The sequence below is a fragment of the Mastigoproctus giganteus genome, chromosome 10 (genome assembly GCF_048544385.1).
Source record: "Mastigoproctus giganteus isolate SK-2022 chromosome 10, ASM4854438v1, whole genome shotgun sequence".
Lineage (NCBI taxonomy): Eukaryota > Metazoa > Arthropoda > Arachnida > Uropygi > Thelyphonidae > Mastigoproctus > Mastigoproctus giganteus.
Genome location: NC_143584.1, coordinates 50277865 through 50294601, shown reverse-complemented (window position 1 = coordinate 50294601; position 16737 = coordinate 50277865). Strand labels below are relative to the sequence as shown.

Sequence of the window (16737 nt, the reverse complement as noted above, 5' to 3'; positions counted from 1 at the left end):
CAAAAATCTGTTCATCTTTCAATAGTGAGGCGATCTCCACCATGTCAGTGTATTCCTATTATAGGAAAGTTTTATCTCTAAAAAAAATTATTCAACAAGGACCGTAAAATTTATTTTGATTCTAAACTTTCATTTAAAAGCCATCTTCCCAATTCTAAGGTTCTGAAATGTGCATGGAATTTAAGGTAAAATTTAACCCTCATACGATTCTTTAACAACAGTAAAATGTTTAAACTTATTTTCATCCTGTTGGTTCGTTCTTTGGTATACTTTTGCTAAAACTTATTCAAGTCTTCCTCACTCCACTGAATTCTGAACTTTATAAAACCATCTTGACCAGCAACTGACAACACACTGGACATCAAAAGGCGATCAACGTGAAAAGGTTTATCGAAAGGGTGACATTGAAGGAGATTTTTGTTTTGAGATGCGCTGTGAACAAAGAAATTTGAATAGTTAATACTGAGTCGTCAACGATTAGGCAAAGGCAGCCATTGATAGTTGTCAGTAGTCTACCCAAAAATAGGTCCAAAGTACATTCGACTGATTCAACACACTCAAGAGCAAGCAATAATGTACTGGACCATTGAGATTAGTCTTACTGATTCGGTGATTATTCTCAGTTCAAGAATAAAATCACTACTGTGAGTTTCGGAAGACTTCTCACTCAACCCAGAAAATAAAAAAAAGTGAAGGGCAAGTTTTAATAGTTAATATAAAAATTCATATTTCATGATAAAGTGATACAGTTGAGGGAAAGAAATAGCAGTTGACGACCAAAATGGAAAGGAAGCGTTTCATGCAAGACCGCGACCTGTTGCTTATTATGAATCAAGGTATAAGTGTATTGAAACTGCCTGGTTGAGGTCAGGTGTTCAGCTCTACTAGCTAGAAGAACCTGAACTGGAGAAGAGGGAAAATATAATCGTCTTCAGAGAGAGAATGGAGTATTCTTACGTTAGGGGGATGATGGTCAGACGATGCAGATGGAAAAGAAATGTAAGTGGTCCAGAGAATTGCCAATAAATATCAATAGTTAGTAAGAACTTACAATTATAATAGAGCAGAGCCTAATGTGCGAGTAAAGTTTCAGTGTATTTGAAAGGGAATATTAATGTAGATTGTATCACTTATTGGATCTTTCAGACTGCTTTGGGAGGAGCTAGTTTCTCAAATACAGGCAACAATTATAGTTCTTCATTTATAGCCTCAACGTATATTCAACTGAATATGCAACTTTATGTTCTGTCCATTGTGTATTATCGCTATGGCCAAGATTTCAACCCGTGTTCCTGCCCACCAAATACTGTTTGAAAACTATTTGATCATTACTTAAGCCATGCTTTTACAGCAGTTTTAATTTAATTAAACCCTTGCTGACTAAAACATCGTACCTCAATTTATTTGATTCGAAACCTGAAGGAACTGAAACACCAAAATATTAGTTAATAATATCCTCGGAAGACAGCATTAACCAACATCCATTCAATAACCGAAGAAGCCAGTTGCTACTGCAGCCGGTGGAACATATCAAGTGTACAGTTTTAATCAACTGTAAACTGTATTAATGGGACCATTCATTTTTATCTTGTTTAGAAGGGTTCTGTTGAATCTTCATAAACGGATTTAATGTTTGTTGACTATAAGATTACCGTGCATTGGGCTATCATTACATAGGGTTCGGTGCAATCGATACCTTTTACATCCTAATATCTCTCTCAAGTTTATTTCACATTATTATAACCTTGTTTGACAGAGGAATAGTTATTTCCCGAATTAAGTGAGAAGTGTGCTAGTGGGAAGGAAACAGCTGTTACAGTTCATGCTACCTACGGTTAGTAACGGAAATACACGGCTTCACAGACAACTTGTAACCTTTTAACACTGCTGTTTTCCAAGAGTCCCAAGTTTGGTAATTCAAGACACACCGCAGCACAGTTCAACCAACTTTACTGAAGCCCATATTAGTTTAAATTGAGGAAAACAGCGACTGTTTCATACAATGTAGGTGTAATATTATTATTCCAATACTATATTATATGATTAATATAATTAATCGTGTAAAGACTCACTGTAATACTTCGAACAGAACTCCCCTCTTCAGATATTGGGCATACAGTAAATTTAAGAAATACTTCGGACATTTGGAAATACAGTTAAGGGCGAGGGATTTCAGGGTTGGTGTTGGTAGATGGACAATTCTGCTCATAAGGCACCTAACATGTAATTCAGTTTCTGTGTTCTCTATAATGAACTATTTCTGCGCAAGTGCGTGATCATGGTCCGATTTTTTTTTGGTTTTGTGGGCCGAATTCTAACAATTCCACCGCGCTTCGACGTAATTCGAACTGGGACCTCTCCAAACGAATGATGAACTCGCTGTACTATCACGCTGGACAGAGGTGGAGTATGTACATCGATTAAGATCAAGTGGCACAATTCATTGTATATTGTAATGCCAGCTTAGCCAATGAAAAGGAGGCGTACCTTTTTAAACACTTCCCACCATTTATTGTAACCATTTGTTTAAGGACAGAAGGAAAACAAGCACTCCTTTGACAATAAAACGTTGCGAGAACATAAACTACGAAATTCACTATGCCAGTAGTGTCTAAAATTGGCTTCCAGGAAGTCCATTACGTAACACCGTAAAACGGAGGGCATCCCCATTTTTTTCCCTCTCTGTTTTAAAATTGTCCTCAAACAGTGGAATAATCATTGCGAATACAACACGTAGAGTACATATTTGCACATCTTCCGTTCTCGTGACATCTTTCCCGTTCCTATGATTGAGGAGTGGTTCAAAAATAGCCATCAGTGATCCATCATTTTGTTCGATTTAGCTACTCGAACAGCCAAAAGCTGTCATTCTTCAAAGTGCTCTTAAACCTGCCTGAGTACGTCGCTCCGTCACTGGAGTACTTTTCCAATAGCCGTGTTATCACTGCGTGGCATCGCTAGTGGCTCTAATGAATTCAGCTCAACTGTGAAACACTGCAGTCCTACTGCCTACTTGCATGGTAGCTTTATAAAATTCTAAAGACCACTATGCCCTTTCGCAATTCCAGCATTTGCTCTATTGAAAGTAAATTTAGTTCCACTGGATCAAGACGTTGTAAGAGTCCGGTTATGATTTGTAGATGGCTGTACAAAACTATCAGATTTCATCTATAATGAGGACATTTTTTACCTTTCCGGATGCTTGGGAAGACAGTTCATGATGATTACATCCTAATCAGCGTACTCTCATTACTTACTTTAGAAACATATCCCAAAAAGAAAGAGGTGTCAATAAAAATTTGCTCTTAGTAACTATCAGAATCAAGAAAATTAACTTCCACTTAATTAAGCTTCATTAACTTAAGAGTCAACACTTTTTAAATAAAGAATTATCGAACGACTTAAGTCGAAAAGACTTTCATACGGACACATAAGAAAAAATTTGGTTTTCTTATTTCCGGTTCTGTTACAGGGACTCGATACTCAGGATTTGTCCAATGTTTACAGGTCCTAAATCGATCCTGAAAGTGTTCTGCCCACATGTAAGAAACACCCTATAAATGTGGGAAATTAAATTGAAGATTTTATTTTATTTTTTAAATATGACTACTCGGAAAAAAAATTTATTTAAGAGCAGCCATCTTTGTTTTATTACGCTGTTTTAACAGTTTTCTACTTTGGCTAGTATTGCTCGTATTTTTAATACACTTGAGTTATATAATAACTGAAATATGATCTATAGTCAAAATAAAATGTGGTCAAAATTATTGGGGGTTCCGAAGAGAGTGCGTTGCTGATTGTACACCAGTTTGAAACCAAAGAAGGGAAGCTATAACTGGGGTTAAAGTGAGTTGCTTGTAAGACAAGTTCTCATCCGTCAGTCACAGAAGAATGAGAACCGAGATGAAATTTATTTCACTCGACCACTAGATGGCACTGCTGTCTTAAACAATATTTAAATGACTGCTGCAAACTGGCGGAAGTATACCTAGTTTAGTAATGGGCGTGGAAGGAAATAATTTTCTCCCTTTACCTAAGTATTTTAGTGGACCACCCGTTATCTAGATTAATGGCGATGGAGTCTTCGTACCTTGACATTTTCCCGCCAATAAACGCCACTTTGGTGGTGTATGGTCGATGTCAGTTGTGGCCAGAACAAACTGGCTGGCTGGTGGTCACAAGTAGAGCGTGCAATAACACATTTATGACACTGTCAGGAGCAAGACGCCTTTCCTTTCTTTTACTTCCTTTGCTGTCATCTCCAGGAATGAGAGCTGGTAATTACAGCATCTCACCACACATACGTTCTCGGGTAATGGGGTGATGGAACTTTAAAGGGGCTAGCTCAGTCTCAGAAGTTTTAAGACACCGGTTGTTCCAGGTCTATTTACTTAAAAATCGTGACTTTTTTCAGGAATGAGCTGCGCGCTTTTCAGTCTGTGAGCCTCTCATTATATATATAAAAAAAAAGCTTAATAATATCCATCACTTTTATCTGGACTCAGTATTCCAGGATCTGTTTTTTTCCACTGAGAAATCGAGATTTATATAAGCGCACGAGGCCATAGAATCCTTCACAGAAACATTACTTTTCTAATTTCATTTTCGAATAAAAGATTAAGAATGTTTTCACACAAATAACTAACTTATAGGAATCATCATAAAAAATTGGTGTATCAATAAATTTCGCTTTAATTATTATAAACGTTAAAAAAATAAATTTAAATAATAAAAGCAGTTTATATATATAAAAATCATGACTCTTATTAACCAAAATAAAATTTATAAAACTATACATTGCAATCATTAAGAATTGCAGCCTTCAAGATTAAAAAAAAAAAAAAAAAAAAAGCTGCGATTTTTCCCCCTAAAATAATTTCTGCACACTTCTATGCATTTATACAATGACTAAACTTACAACCCGGATCCGAAATGTGAATCTGAAAGTTTAAACTGAATCTGCCCTTGAAAAATCATTTATTAGTCACTCAAGCCTTTAACAAAAAAAACAGGCAAGAATTTCATTTCTAAAAGCGACCCCCCTTCTTCTACTTTGTCTTGAGGGCGTAAGGTGACATTTATCTCTTAAAACATCATAATTTAGTGACGCTGATTGCCTATTACCGAAGTGACTTTTTATGTTGAAGAATGGTACAATGTAAAAGCTATAAATTATTATTAGGCTTGCATCGATAAAAATAAACTTTCTCAACCCGTCATCTATCACTTCCCATAGCAACAATTAGCTTTCGAATGATTTGTCACCAGACGTCGCTACAATCGGCACTCGTCTAGTTACCGAAGGGTAACGTTTAGAGATTTAATTCGTTTACATCGGATCATATAACGTAACATATTCGTTTAATATTTAATCATTCCCTGCCTCATTATTGCTGCCTTGTTTTTCTCTGCATGGGGATTCAATCGAACAATTCATTACATTAAATGGCTGTTTTATTTAAGTCGTCAGGGCAGCTCATAATTTTGGTGAAGCGCATTTTTCTCTATTTCTACTAGAAATAATAATGTAATTGGCGTTTGTAGTCATGTCACGAAATTAGTCTCGAAAAAAAAACAACACAAAAAACCGCATCGAGAACCGTTTTTTTTTGCTTCTGTTAATTTTCTGGTGTCATGTAGGAATCACCGATAATTACTATGGAGGGCGAATGTTTTATATTATTATACTGTTAGCTTTCCACTTTACTTTAAAAGACACTCGTAAAATATCAGATTGCGTTACCGAGCCTCAGTTTTTGTCCTTTTTTTCTCCCCCCCCCTCCCGTAAGAGATAGATGATGGCATATTAACAGAAGTAGCGCTAAATTAGATATTTATTTCCAATTAAAAAGGAAAAACGATATTTTTATAACCAAGTTATTTTTTTCATGCGAAATTAAATATATTCTTATTTGTTGTTTTATTATTTGGATACTTTCGTGTCAAATTAGAGTTTGGGTTTTTTTTTTAATTTTTTTTTTCTGTAAATGACTACTTATGGCTAGCAAAGACTGCTCAAATGTACACGATTTATTTACATGATCTTTTTAATTATCTCCATCGTACTTAATATAAATAGACTGTATTAGAACATGATAATATTCTTTTGTGTTGTTTATATCTTAACCATTTACTATTATTAACGGTTAATTTCAAATAATCCTTTTATGTTGTCGTTGTAGTAGGGTTTTAGGAGCATCAGCCACTAAGTCCATGTTGCTCAGTGTATACTGTCTTTAAATTGCGCGTGTTCTGTGGTCGATTTTCTGTTTTGCTGTACGAAAATCCCAGTTTCCGGGAGAAAAAACCATACTACCCTCGTCTGAGACCGACTAACTCAGCCACATTGTGAAAAAGGTCCATAAAAATTCCTCACGTCATCGACGAAACTCGGATCTTTTTCATCCGATATGGGGAGGACAGCAATTCTACAAACTGTGCATAATGAAGTTAATACATAGATTGCCATATTAAATGGAACATACTGAGATAGCAGGCAATTATGGGGTAGCTACATAGATGCAAGGTAATGCCAAGGTGATGATGTTAAGATCAGGAGGATGGTTAGCGATCAACCCCAAGCAAGATTCCTTGAGGACGATTTGGATGGCCTTCAAGACACGGTTTAATGAAAACTGGGTTTTAGTTCTGAAAAATACAGTTTCAATTGAGGAACAGCAACCCCGAAATAATTTGTACATTTGGATGGGTTGAATTAAAAAGAGGAAGAAAGGGATTTCGGAGTTATGATGCAGACAAGTGGTAAGGAGGACCCATGGTATACTGTCGGCGATTTTTCTGATCTCTGAAACAACTCGCCCCACCCCCAACGCGTATTTCCTAACAAATGCAACTTAAAGAAGCGAAGGTGGATGGTATGCTCCACAAAATGTTTGCATTTTCCTCTTGCCTTGCCATGCACCGAATTCTCCCAAAGAATTCACCGAATCTTCATAACCCCCAATAGCCTTTGATGTCGTTGTAGCTAGCCCCCCAACTGTGATACAACGTACTGACGTGAACCCTGATAGACTTATCAACACTGGATTCTTTTAACCTTTAGACCAAATAAATGCAATGAATCAATACATATTAACCAATCCTGTTGATTGATTGATTAATTACTGTGTCTAATATTGAACGTTGTAGCAATTCTGGCGAAAAATCTGTTTTCAATCAACGCAAAACTAATGGAGTTGAAGCGCTTTTTTATTCTTGAATATTTCTAATTATGGGAGGGGTTTTCTAAAGGAAACAAACACACAGGGAACAGAAATGGCGATCCCCGAACGTAGAAGAACAAAAAGAGAAAATTGCTTTTACTTTAAAATTTTATTACATTAAGGAAATGTTCGTTTATAATTGCGGAAATGAATTTTTCTTTCTTTTTTTTTTTTTACCCAGCAAATGAAGTCTCATTTCCGAACGACTATACACGCGCGGGCAACTATTGCTAACTCTATATCATCTAATTTCTCCATCGCAGACTTGTTAACAATCTTCACTTTGCTAACAATATTTGCTTCTGTCCATCACAGCTTCTCTCTCTCTCTCTCGCCCAGCTGCTTTGCCCATGGATGTTTGTTACGGGCATGACATCATCGCACGCGCTCCAACGTTGTTACTCGGTCTTTCTGATGCATTACGCTCCAGAATAAATGAAATTTTAATCCATGTTTTAATCTCTTCGCAAAACCTAAGCCCGTGTGTACGTGTGTGCGCGCGCGCGCTCGCTGGCTCTACAACACGCACACACACACACACCCCGATGCACGTTGTGCGTGCTTACCCTTTTGCGTTATATTAATTTGTCAGAGACGCACGTAAAACTTATAGCATTTTTAATTTAGATTTCATTTTCTCCGGGTTTATAAAATGCGACTTAGCCCGACTTGCTGGAATGACTCATTCAATTATTTAGTAATTCTGCGTGTTTGATTAAAATGAAAATTCCTCTCATCATCGAGCCCTTAGTATCAGCGGGTATTCATTATATCTTAGAGCGGAACAACAACGTAGGAACAACTTCACTCATCATCCTGATTAAGGCCAGGATTGGCTGGCGAGCCGCGTACTTTTGGTACACACGAATACAGAGCTCCCCCTCCCTACCTTCCCCTTACTTTGCCTCCCCCCATTTAACTGTTATGTTGGTGCGCTATTTAACTGGTGTGTATCTGAATTAAGAACTGGTTGGCTTCTATGGAGAGGTTATTAATGATTATTAACGCACTGAAGATGGAATATTGTTTGGAAACTTCATTTTATTTTACTTTGGGTACAAGTTGGTGGCCGTGACCACCCTTTATTCGTGCCAATAAGTATTCTTCGAAACAAACAGCGAGAGGAAAGAATGAGCTTTCAATAAAGTTTATCATAATTCGCTCTCTTCTTCGGGGACTTTAAAAATTCATTTTATCGTGGAACAAACTGTTAAGAACGAATTTATCTTTGCGTGAATGCCTTTTTGTATTTAGGGTTGCGGCTTTTGTAAAGTACAATAAGCGAGCATTTCGCGAATGTGCGCTGGAAAATTTGTAAGGGGATAAGTCGTCGGTTTTCTTTTCCATCCGAAGGACACCTGCGTGTGCGAGGGGGGTGGCGGATTTAAACAAATTTTCCATCTTGCGTCGCGTATGTGTATTAAACTGATTTGTTGCATGCGCAGAAACTTCGTAATTCTCTGAATTTAATAAGGTGTGGAAAGTTTCCCATTCCACTGACAGTCAAAAGATCGTGTGACATCGATATATGTGTGTAAGTTGCGTGCGTTCTTTGGTCGGTTTGAAAAACTTGACCCAAACCATTTCATCGGTGCTTGAAGATCAACCAGATCGTTGGTCATCTTCAACGGATTCTCGGCTGTTTTAAAAACATTTCATCCACTTAAACTACAGCGTTGCTTATACAACCATCTCCAAATTACTTCTCAACATTTCCACTCCTTTTTCCCTCCTTCTTCACACAAAACTTGATGCACACACTTTTTCAGCTTTCTTACCCATTTCGATTATATTTATGATAGTCTCAAGACACGTCCAAACTTCAGTCCGCGTTGCTCTTTACTGGTTTGGTGGAGCAAGAAGCATCTCGAACCAGTAATGTGGTTACCCCTCCCTCTATGTTTGCGCAACATCTTGACCCTCTACATTCACCGCTTCTTTTGCAATAAATAGTCTTGGGAGAAAGAGGTAACAATTGGAGAATCTTTCCCTGTAATCTTTGATTATATCAAAAGGCTTAGAACAAAGACAAATGGATTTTATCCACCAACAATTCTTATAATAGTTATAAGTAACCATACGTAAAGTCTTTAATGCCCTGACATTACATTATTATTCTACTGGGTTTTGGAGGAAAGACACCTATCAAATGGCCATGATTGGCCATTCGATAAGTGTGTCTCATCAAGGTCAAAGCCATAACTATAGGAGTATTAAAAGGGTCTAAGTATGGTAGCGCACGTGGATTGAAATATCTCGTAGCAACAGTGCTAGAGTATTCATTCACCTGACTTACAAGAGTGCACGAACTTCTGTACTGAAAGTAAATTTAAGGGAAACTTACAATTATTATTTTAACAGCATAGAAAAGTTTAAATTAGAACTTTCATTCTAAAGAATGTTGAAAATCATGCCCAACCCACAAACCATTGTTTTAAGGGTTTGTTTTAAAGGGCCTCGGAATCACTTCTATCTTGTTCTCCTCAATGAATTTGAAAAGGTTAAAAATCAGTCAGACGAGTCCTAGCAACCAGGACAACGATTATAATCTCTGTCCTTCAACAGCACGTGGTTTTATTTGGGTCGGAATGAAATGTCGTATCGCCAGGAGGACTCGATGGGCAATTTTCATACCGTGGTCGAGTTAAGCGGTTCCAGCAGAGGTTCGCGTGATTTTAAATCCACCAAAACAGGCAAATTGACCACAGAATCCATCCGTGGCTCATCGCTTTGGAGTAGAATCTAAAACAAACAAACAATGAAACGAGCAGTAACATAAATAGGATCTGTCCTTTTGCTTTAAAATGTGCTCCGATTAAACTTTAGTGACGGGGAACTCCGTACAAATTTCTAAGCAAGGTCTGCCATAATAGTAAGCACGACGTCTGAGTAGTCACCACGATCCTCCGGGCGATCGCGATCGACTTCCCTCGATACGTGATTTTTAAATATTGTTAATATTTAATTATTTTAATGGTATTGTTTTCAGTGTGGTGGGAGAAAAGAAATGCACAGTTCAAAGACATTTTTAAATAAACAACGAGAATTCGAAATGGTAGAGATTTTCGTGCCACAATAAAGCAAACAATCGTTTTGCGTGAAAGCTTTTCAGTGGAGCGAATACGGCGAACTGTTTATTGAAACCCAATAGTCACAATTAATACAAGGGAGGCGAGGGAAATCGATCCAATGAGAAGTAATGTCACTTCCGAGATGTCATTACTCTGATCGTTTCATTCTTTTCACCCATTATTTATTTCGTGTTTGCAATAAAACCGGCTGCTTTCGCCCTCTTCGTTGCTCTCGTTCAAAAGAAAGAATGACGCATTTCGAAATGCAAATTCACATTTATGCGGGGATAATGTAATGCAATGAACCAAAATACACAAATACGAATTTAATCTACAATTCGAAACACGTCTACAATAACACCCAACCCTCCTTTTTTTAAAGCACCCTACTTGGACTATTGTGAGTGCACAGGGTATCTTGCCCTCGATGGCGCATTCTCCAGTCACACCCATGCACACGCCTTCGATTTCAGCCGCTAATATCTCTTTTATTTTCATCTGCTGGTGAAGAAGTTTTTAAGTTTAGTTTTGTTTTGTTATTTATATTACTTCGTGCACAATAGTTTCAGGAGGGGGTGAGAACGGGAAAATTTGGATATCAAAGGAAGGGGGTATCTGTGTAGTTTATTATTACTGTGATGCCAGAAATGAATACAATAGTGGATAAGCAGGAAAGTTAAGCAAATTAATGACGTATTATCTTGCGGGTAGCTACACCAGGTCCCCGAGTTCGAGGGAAAGGGGGGAATAAAAGGAATAAATACAAGAATGTTACAGTAAATTTCTTTAAAGTCATAAGAAAACACATTTTTAACACTTACCAACGAGTACAGGTTTTCCCACGCTCTGAGTAGAACTCCATCTATCATCCGTGGCAAACTTAAGAGATGAAACAGGGACGGATACTCACACAAAGTGTTTACTCTTAGTTAGAAGGATAAAATCGCATGTCATGGTGTGAACACTTTTGAATATTTTCAGCCATTTTCGGTTTCCACTGTTAGAAATGTTTAACACAGGACTTTTTCCGGCTCATCTTTGCTTCGTCCCACATTTCTCCAGTTCAACGCCACGTAGCGTGCCAGAGGTTAAGTGCGAAGCAATTCCCACGCTAGTTTTACAAAATTCTACCCCCCCCCAACAGTAGATGTCAGCGTAACATGCACGTGCATACTACAACTGTTTTCTCGTGGTTAATGAAGTCATTTATTTTGGGAGGGGGGAGGTTGATTTCTTCTGTAAAAATGTCTGCAGTGGAGTGAGAAGGTGTTTGATGTCATCACCGAGTTCGTTGAAGACCATGGGTTTAAATTGGGTTTCGCGTGAGAGAAAGGTTGTTGCGCTCTTTGTGATGTTATTTTTTATTTTATTTTTTTAAAAAAGAGGAGGAAAAACGTGTCGGATGTGACTTTTTTAGATATATTGACAATATTTTAATTCGTATTGACAAATATTTAAGATCCAGAACCATCCAGGAAAATCGGTTTAGCGGAACCCTGAAATCCTGCAAATGTTTCGTTAATTTTTTATTTAATTTCTACACCCGTTTTACTATTTTATAATTTTCTGTTAATTATTATTTCTGTATATTTTAAAGATATTAAAAGGTTCCGAGGACAAAAAACAATTTGAAAACTCTGGTGTAAGACTGAATAGGCTTTCGTGCGATTTTTGGGGGAAAAATAATAAATAAAAAAAAAACATCTATGAATATAACAAAGAACTGTACAGTTTTTCAGCTTTAGGACTACAGTTTTTCGCTCAATCTAAGCAAGACCTTTTTTCAACTTCGGCAGCGCAGTCAGAAAGTTTACATTCTTAACACATACAAGAGAAGGCATTCTAAGACAGTAGTCCCCGAACCTTAGAGCATGACGCTGCCCTTTTGATTTCTGAGAACCCTCACGCCTCTCATGGCACAAAAAAATAATAATAAAAAGTATAATTTAACCTAAGAAATAGACACAGGTAAAAAAAATTGCATTCTACAATATGAAATTTGAAATAAATAAAAAAAAAACATTTATTATTATCATTTTTTGTAATCAAAATTTCTCAGTCTCGCTGCTCTCCCTTGGAATTCCTTCAGGCCCTCCAATTGCATTGCTCCTATCCCAGTTTGGGAGTATATGTTCCAGAAGAAGAACCAAGAGCTGCATGCAGTAAACCAGGAAAAATATTAGGAACATTTTCCAAATCACTCGAAGATCTGTCCAAGAATGTCCTTGCGTCAACCCACTCCACGAAAGGTGATTGTTATCTGTCCCTAAATTGGAAGCATCACATGTTTCTCAATGACCAGTTGATTTCTTGCCCTGCATTACTGACCACAGAGGTTTCACGCCTTATTAGGGAACATTTCTATGGTTTTTAATATGCCTTTTGACAGATCGAACTCATTTGCATAACCCTGTAATTTCAGGACGAAATCTGTCGATCATTGTGCGTTGCTAAGACACATTAAAGTTTTATTAACATTTTGTTATAATCTAATAAAAAGTTTTTATTTACCTGTTTGTTCCTTAACTTTTGAGCACCAGTGTAGTATGAAGGCTTTCGCGTGTAGCTCAGGAGTAGGAGTTCGTGTCGGGCGAGAACTTGTCTCGTTTTTTGTTCTCACTCCGTGGGCTAGCTGAATCAGCCTCAGGCGATGTCGTATGCATTTCTCTCCCCCCATGGAAACGGTATGGTTCCAACCCGCAAAACCGCTTGATTTGTCGTTTTCTTTTTATTTTGCATCGTAGCAAATAAGGCCATTAGGCGTCATTGTATTGTGTTTGTAAATTACACGTGTTCTGAGGTCAGTATGTCTGTTTTGTGAGATAAAAATCACCAGCATCCAGGATTATAAATAAAACATGCAACCTTAGCCCAAGGAACTCTGCAACAATGTGAAAAAAAACACCACAAAAGTCCCTCTCATCTAGAATGGATTCGAACCCAGGCGTTTTGCACACGAGGTTGAAGAATAGTGATCGGATCCATTGCCTTTGTCGCAGTGGCGCAAAACAGGCAAGCTGATCACAGATTATACGTAGTGTCATCGTGGGTGGCACAGTGGTTATAATCACCGTCCTCCCCACACCGGGTGTTAAAGCCCTGAGTTCGAATCCTGTCGATGACTTGAGGAATTTTTATGGGCCTTTTCCACAAATTGGTCGAATTATTCGGTCTCAGAAGAGTTGCATGGTTTTTTTTCCTCCCAGAAACTCGATTTCTTGTCCAGCAAATAGCAAATAGAAAACAGAAGGAGTTTATAGACATATTACATAATTTACAAAAAACAAGCTATGAAGGAGGCACCTGGCCTTAGCTGCCTTGTACCATATTCCAAATCAACAGTACTTTACCTTGCTATTAATAAAAAAACTATTTCGTAAGTACATAAATAAAGAGCCTGTCAAACTGGACCCTGCTTTCGACTCCTGCCTCTACATACATTACCTTATAGTCTTAACAGTTTTAGAGGTTTCCTCTTACAAAAGCCCTCGCGGCTGGAACAGGGGCTAATCCTTCTGCTCCTCCACACCACGTGGAAAACACTTAGGTCCGATTCCAGTTGGGACGACAGAAAGTTGTAGCTAAGTTAGTTGAACTCGCGAAGGAGACTTTTCATCCCAGAAAACTTGTTTTTCATCAAGAAAGCCGAACCGGAAATACGCTCAACATTCACACACACAGTATACTGATTCCCCACCTTGGTTACTTCGTAATTCATTCTAAACACCCTCACAACTAAATACGCTGCTCTTATTATGATATTAGCAACGTTGTGATATAGCTGAAGTCCTAAATTAATATCTCAAAACATCACCAGTTATCGATCGTTGTGTACTCTAATATATTTATATTATAAACTTCGATAAGAACTGGAATTTCGATTTATTCACCCCGTTCAGCCAATTATGGAGAGAAGAGATAAAATCGAACCGAAATCATTCCCTATTAAGATAACTCAACAGGTGTGACTTCTAATTTTCTTTAGCCCATCGCCGGCAGTTCCTTCCACTTTGTTCTTCACTGCACGAGTTGTAGTGGGCGTGCGCGTTCCCTCTTTCTTTCTCTCCACCAAAAATCGAACACAGCAGCTTCGATTTAGCCTCCGAAGTTCTTAAAACGAAACTTTAGTGACGTTTCGAGGAAAATCCCGTTGAAAACACCTCTCAACAAATAGGTTTAACTCGCTACACCAATCTGTGTTAAGTTAGCGAAATGCTACTTACCTAACAGGTTTCTTGTCTTCTAACGGGATCTGTCAGGGTTGAGTTTGACGTCTAAACTTTACAGGAGACCTCTCCCCCACTGCGCCTGCAGTTTCTTTCCCGCCGTATTGCTTTTAAATAGTGATGCTCCGCTGTCAATAAGAACGAAACCGATTCTCGCTAGCTCAGATAGAATCTGATGGACTGTCAGAGACTGTTCAAGCGAACGCTGAAATGATGTGCAACACCGAACCACCAACACCGAAAAGCTAAGACCTGTGAGTCTCTTTTCCTCTTTCTCTCTCTCTCTCTCTCTCGCACCTATTGGAGCACAAGATAGAATGCTCAGTGGCTGAAGGGTTTAGCCATTTTGAGCCACTGCACCGGGAAGATTTAATCAAATTAAATGAAATTAAATTAAATCAAATTAAATTAAATTAAATTATGGAGTTGTCTGTGAAGCATGCTTGATAAGATAATGAGATTAGGGAGGTTTCAAGAAATATATGAAGCAAATTAGCGTGCATGTAATGTGCTTAAATGAAGAGAGACCAAGTGAAAGTACTAGTTGTATTTAAAAGCATTAAAAGTTTCAGAGTGCATCCCTTTGCTGCTCTTCCCCCCCAGGGGAATGAAATATTGATTGCTGGCCCCAGTGGCGAGAAACAATGTAGTGAACATAATGCTGTAAAGTAATAAGTATTTGCCTGGAATTTAATTTCACCAATTTTAGTGCCATATATCGTCAGCAAAATTAAATTCTAGGCAAATATGTAGCCTATTCCCTTGTGTAATTACTTAACAGCAATGGAAAATGCAAATTACATCGGAGAATGGTGGTGCCACTACTCCAGGCCACTTCGCTGGGGCCGTGTGGTATTGTGCGTGTGTGTGTGTGTGTGTGGAGGTTCACTGTAGAGGGTATTCTACGTTCCCCTTGTTTAAGACTGCCGTCCGTAATTATGGTGCACTTTGTGTGTTACCAATGGAGAACAGTTGATGTGGCTCTCGCTTATTAGGGGAGAAAAGAAGGGGGTGGGGGAAGAAAACTTGGCATGTTAGGCCGCTTAATGGTTCTGGACTTTTTAATTTGCTGCGCGTATGCAATTATCTTATTTGAAAAGTAAAAAAAAAATTAAAGAAAACTCCAAGTTCTGAAAATGGAAGGGTTTTGATTTGCTCGTGGTGTGCCAAGTGGCTGTTATTGGGTTTTCAGTGCCAAACAAGGGGGTTTTAGCGTACGTGAAAGGTGCATGTGGTTTAATGTGTTAATAATATGTAAAACTAATCCCTCAGTGGTCTTAATGGACGATCGGGTAGAGTGCGCTTTGAAAATAATGGGGGGAGTGATTCAAAACTGCTCGCTGAGAAGTTTCTTGTGGACCCTTTAACTCCCACTGCGTTTGGAAAGTAAGCTGTTTGCGAATGATGAGAAAATCCATGCAATCATCGACTCTGTAATGATTATACGCACGGATATTTCGATGCTCAGGTGAGGGAGAGTTGGGGGAGCAGCAATTGAGGGGATATTGCCCTTCGTATCGGATGTAGAGATAATTATTTACGGATTTGTTTTAGACATTTATCTGATTGCGTGTGAGTATTAAAACAGGAAAAGGCAACCTTCTCTATTGCTGACCTTCTGTATTGAGAAACATCTTTTTTATTCTAAAAACAACAATGCTTTGAGTATTTAAAATTACCAGCAACTCAACATGAAAACAAGTTAAATATACACAGTAAAATACTAAAAAACGTGAAAGTAAAGGTATTTAAAGTATATTGTTATATTTTAAATAAATACGTTTTATTTAGTGTTATATTTCTTTTTCTTAAAATGTTAAATGGAAAATTTGGAAGACGTATTTATAATTTTAAACACACACCTTCGTTTGTATTTTATAAATAATAATTTATTTATAATTTACAAAAATAAATTTATTTGTACAATAGAATCCCTTGCAAAAATACTTTTGATTTTTACTGGTTAATGAAAAATTCTTAAATAGCAATGCGCAGTTAATGAAAAATTCTTACATAGCAATGCGCAGGAAATGAAAAATTCTTAAATAGCAATGCGCAGTTAATGAAAAATTCTTAAATAGCAATGCGCAGTTAATGAAAATACTGTATCGTTGCTAGTCTGTATCATAAAGGGAGGATCAAATGAATAGCATCTCTTCATTATTTCTAGAAACCTCAGAAAAATATAATAATTGCCAAAGGGTTAATGCAGCATAT

General features: G+C 37.7%; 1 long non-coding RNA gene across 1 annotated transcript in view; it reads right to left on the bottom strand.

Moving 5' to 3' along the window:
* Nucleotides 1-11187, bottom strand: part of LOC150079029 (uncharacterized) — a 243010-nt gene extending 231823 nt beyond the window's left edge. The window contains exon 1 of the long non-coding RNA XR_016547554.1: nt 11116-11187. This is a non-coding gene — a long non-coding RNA (uncharacterized LOC150079029). The remainder of the gene's footprint in view (nt 1-11115) is intronic.
* Between the last annotated feature and the right edge of the window lie 5550 nt (nt 11188-16737).